The sequence below is a fragment of the Oncorhynchus keta genome, chromosome 4 (genome assembly GCF_023373465.1).
Source record: "Oncorhynchus keta strain PuntledgeMale-10-30-2019 chromosome 4, Oket_V2, whole genome shotgun sequence".
NCBI lineage: Eukaryota > Metazoa > Chordata > Actinopteri > Salmoniformes > Salmonidae > Oncorhynchus > Oncorhynchus keta.
Window position 1 is genome coordinate 83,460,872 of NC_068424.1, and position 5,000 is coordinate 83,465,871.

The 5,000-nt window shown below is 29.8% G+C and overlaps 1 long non-coding RNA gene across 3 annotated transcripts in view; it reads right to left on the reverse strand.

Annotated features, from left to right (window-relative positions):
- Nucleotides 1-4,981: 4,981 nt before the first annotated feature.
- Nucleotides 4,982-5,000, reverse strand: part of LOC127916343 (uncharacterized) — a 1,006-nt gene continuing 987 nt past the window's right edge. For all 3 annotated transcript variants that reach the window (XR_008094539.1, XR_008094528.1, XR_008094517.1), the window contains one exon: nt 4,982-5,000. This exon is cut by the window's right edge and continues 85 nt beyond it. This is a non-coding gene — a long non-coding RNA (uncharacterized LOC127916343).

The following is a 5,000-nucleotide window of genomic DNA, read 5'->3' on the forward strand; positions in this document are numbered from 1 at the left end:
TAGTGAGGTGGGCCCTGTTATAGCTGGGATGTCTGTGTAATTAAACTAGGCTGTGTAGTGCGGTGGGCCCTGTTATAGCTGGGATGTCTGTGTAATCTAGGCTGTGTAGTGAGGTGGGCCCTGTTATAGCTGAGATGTCTCTGTAATCTAGGCTGTGTAGTGAGGTGGGCCCTGTTATAGCTGAGATGTCTCTGTAATCTAGGCTGTGTAGTGCGGTGGGCCCTGTTGTAGCTGGGATGTCTGTGTAATTAAACTAGGCTGTGTAGTGCGGTGGGCCCTGTTATAGATGAGATGTCTGTGTAATTAAACTAGGCTGTGTAGTGAGGTGGGCCCTGTTATAGATGAGATGTCTGTGTAATTAAACTAGGCTGTGTAGTGAGGTTGGCCCTGTTATAGATGAGATGTCTGTGTAATTAAACTAGGCTGTGTAGTGCGGTGGGCCCTGTTATAGCTGAGATGTCTGTGTAATTAAACTAAGCTGTGTAGTGAGGTGGGCCCTGTTATAGCTGAGATGTCTCTGTAATCTAGGCTGTGTAGTGAGGTGGGCCCTGTTGTAGCTGGGATGTCTGTGTAATTAAACTAGGCTGTGTAGTGAGGTGGGCCCTGTTATAGATGAGATGTCTCTGTAATCAAGGCTGTGTAGTGAGGTGGGCCCTGTTATAGATGAGATGTCTCTGTAATCTAGGCTGTGTAGTGAGGTGGGCCCTGTTATAGCTGAGATGTCTGTGTAATCTAGGCTGTGTAGTGAGGTGGGCCCTGTTATAGCTGAGATGTCTCTGTAATCTAGGCTGTGTAGTGAGGTGGGCCCTGTTATAGATGAGATGTCTCTGTAATCTAGGCTGTGTAGTGAGGTGGGCCCTGTTATAGCTGAGATGTCTCTGTAATCTAGGCTGTGTAGTGAGGTGGGCCCTGTTATAGCTGGGATGTCTGTGTAATTAATCTAGGCTGTGTAGTGCGGTGGGCCCTGTTATAGCTGAGATGTCTCTGTAATCTAGGCTGTGTAGTGAGGTTTAGACTGGTTAATCCATCCGGAACATCCAGTAGCCCCGGGCCACTAACAGAGGGTATTAAACCTCCCCCTCTCTGCACCAGTGCTCTATGTACTGCCCCTCTCTAACCCGCTCTACTGTACCACTGCTGCTGTCCGGACCAGAACCAGAGGACCAGCGCCTCCAAGGAGACAGAGGACCAGAGGACCAGAGAGACAGAGATATAGAAAGAAGGAAAGGCGACCAAATGAGGTGTTGTTTTAGGGATGATCAGTGAGATACACCTGCTGGAGCGCGTGCTACGGGTGGGTGTTGCCATCGTGACCAGTGAACTGAGATAAGGCGGAGCTTTACCTAGCATGGACTTGTAGATGACCTGGAGCCAGTGGGCCTGGCGACGAATATGTAGCGAGGACCAGCCGACTAGAGCATACAGGTCGCAGTGGTGGGTGGTATAAGTTGCTTTAGTAACAAAACGGATGGCACTGTGATAAACTGCATCCAGTTTGCTGAGTAGAGTATTGGAAGCTATTTTGTAGATGACATCGCCGAAGTCGAGGATCGGTAGGATAGTCAGTTTCACTAGGGTATGTTTGGCAGCGTGAGTGAAGGAGGCTTTGTTGCGGAATAGAAAGCCGACTCTAGATTTGATTTTAGATTGGAGATGTTTGATAATCATTAGATCATTAATAATTAGATCATTAAATAATTACAATGAGATAATTACCAATGAGATAATTACCAATGAGATAATTACCAATGAGATAATTACAATGAGATAATTACCAATGAGATAATTACCAATTAGATCATTAATAATTATATCATTAAATAATTACAATGAGATAATTACAAATTAGATAATTACCAAATAGATAATTAATCATTTGATAATTACCAATTAGATAATTACCAATTAGATCATTACTAATTAGATAATTACCATTTAGATCATTACTAATTAGATAATTAGATCATTACAATGATATAATTACAATGAGATAATTACCAATTAGATCATTAGTAATTAGATCATTACTAATTAGATAATTACCATTTAGATAATTACTCATTAGATAATTAGATAAGTACAATGATATAATTACATTGAGATAATTACCAATTACATAATTACTAATTAGATAATTGGTAATTAGATCATTACTAATTAGATAATTACTAATTAGATAATAACAGTGATATAATTACATTGAGATAATTACCAATTAGATAATTACGAATTAGATAATTAGATAATTACTAATTAGATAATAACAGTGATATAATTACATTGAGATAATTACTAATTAGATCATTACTAATTAGATAATTACCAATTAGATAATTAGATCATTCAAATGAGATAATTACTCATTAGATCATTAGATAATTACTAATTAGATCATTAGATAATTACTAATTCGATAATTACTCATTAGATAATTAGATAATTACTAATTAGATAATTACTAATTAGATAATTACCATTTAGATAATTACCAATTAGATAATTACTCATTAGATCATTAGATAATTACTAATTAGATAATTACTCATTAGATCATTAGATAATTACTAATTAGATAATTACTCATTAGATCATTAGATAATTACTAATTAGATAATTACTAATTAGATAATTACCATTTAGATAATTACTAATTAGATAATTACCATTTAGATAATTACCATTTAGATAATTACCATTTAGATAATTACCATTTAGATAATTACTAATTCGATAATTACCATTTAGATAATTACCATTTATATAATTACTAATTAGATAATTACCATTTAGATAATTACCATTTAGATAATTACTAATTAGATCATTACCATTTAGATAATTACCATTTAGATAATTACCATTTAGATAATTACCATTTAGATAATTACTAATTAGATCATTACCATTTAGATAATTACCATTTAGATCATTACCATTTAGATAATTACCATTTAGATAATTACCATTTAGATAATTACCATTTAGATAATTACCATTTAGATCATTACCATTTAGATAATTACCATTTAGATCATTACTAATTAGATAATTACCATTTAGATCATTACTAATTAGATAATTAGATCATTACAATGATATAATTACAATGAGATAATTACCAATTAGATCATTAGTAATTAGATCATTACTAATTAGATAATTACCATTTAGATAATTACTCATTAGATAATTAGATAAGTACAATGATATAATTACATTGAGATAATTACCAATTACATAATTACTAATTAGATCATTGGTAATTAGATAATTACTAATTAGATAATTACTAATTAGATAATAACAGTGATATAATTACATTGAGATAATTACCAATTAGATAATTACGAATTAGATAATTAGATAATTACTAATTAGATAATAACAGTGATATAATTACATTGAGATAATTACTAATTAGATCATTACTAATTAGATAATTACCAATTAGATAATTAGATAATTCAAATGAGATAATTACTCATTAGATCATTAGATAATTACTAATTAGATCATTAGATAATTACTAATTCGATAATTACTCATTAGATAATTAGATAATTACTAATTAGATAATTACTAATTAGATAATTACCATTTAGATAATTACCAATTAGATAATTACTCATTAGATCATTAGATAATTACTAATTAGATAATTACTCATTAGATCATTAGATAATTACTAATTAGATAATTACTCATTAGATCATTAGATAATTACTAATTAGATAATTACTAATTAGATAATTACCATTTAGATAATTACTAATTCGATAATTACCATTTAGATAATTACCATTTAGATAATTACCATTTAGATAATTACCATTTAGATAATTACTAATTCGATAATTACCATTTAGATAATTACCATTTAGATAATTACTAATTAGATAATTACCATTTAGATAATTACCATTTAGATAATTACTAATTAGATCATTACCATTTAGATAATTACCATTTAGATAATTACCATTTAGATAATTACCATTTAGATAATTACCATTTAGATAATTACTAATTAGATCATTACCATTTAGATAATTACCATTTAGATCATTACCATTTAGATAATTACCATTTAGATAATTACCATTTAGATCATTACCATTTAGATAATTACCATTTAGATCATTACCATTTAGATAATTACCATTTAGATCATTACCATTTAGATAATTACCATTTAGATAATTACCATTTAGATAATTACCATTTAGATAATTACCATTTAGATAATTACTAATTAGATCATTACCATTTAGATAATTACCATTTAGATCATTACCATTTAGATAATTACCATTTAGATAATTACCATTTAGATCATTACCATTTAGATAATTACCATTTAGATAATTACCATTTAGATCATTACCATTTAGATAATTACCATTTAGATAATTAACATTTAGATAATTACCATTTAGATCATTACTAATTAGATCATTACCATTTAGATAATTACCATTTAGATCATTACCATTTAGATAATTACCATTTAGATAATTACCATTTAGATCATTACCATTTAGATAATTACCATTTAGATAATTACCATTTAGATCATTACCATTTAGATAATTACCATTTAGATAATTACCATTTAGATAATTAACATTTAGATCATTACTAATTAGATCATTACCATTTAGATAATTACCATTTAGATCATTACCATTTAGATAATTACCATTTAGATAATTACCATTTAGATCATTACCATTTAGATAATTACCATTTAGATCATTACCATTTAGATCATTACCATTTAGATAATTACCATTTAGATCATTACCATTTAGATAATTACCATTTAGATCATTACCATTTAGATCATTACCATTTAGATAATTACCATTTAGATCATTACCATTTAGATCATTACCATTTAGATAATTACCATTTAGATCATTACCATTGCACACCCACCTCATTATTTGCTTGATGTTTTTAGTTGATGTTTCAAACTGGAGGATCATTCAAAACAAAAC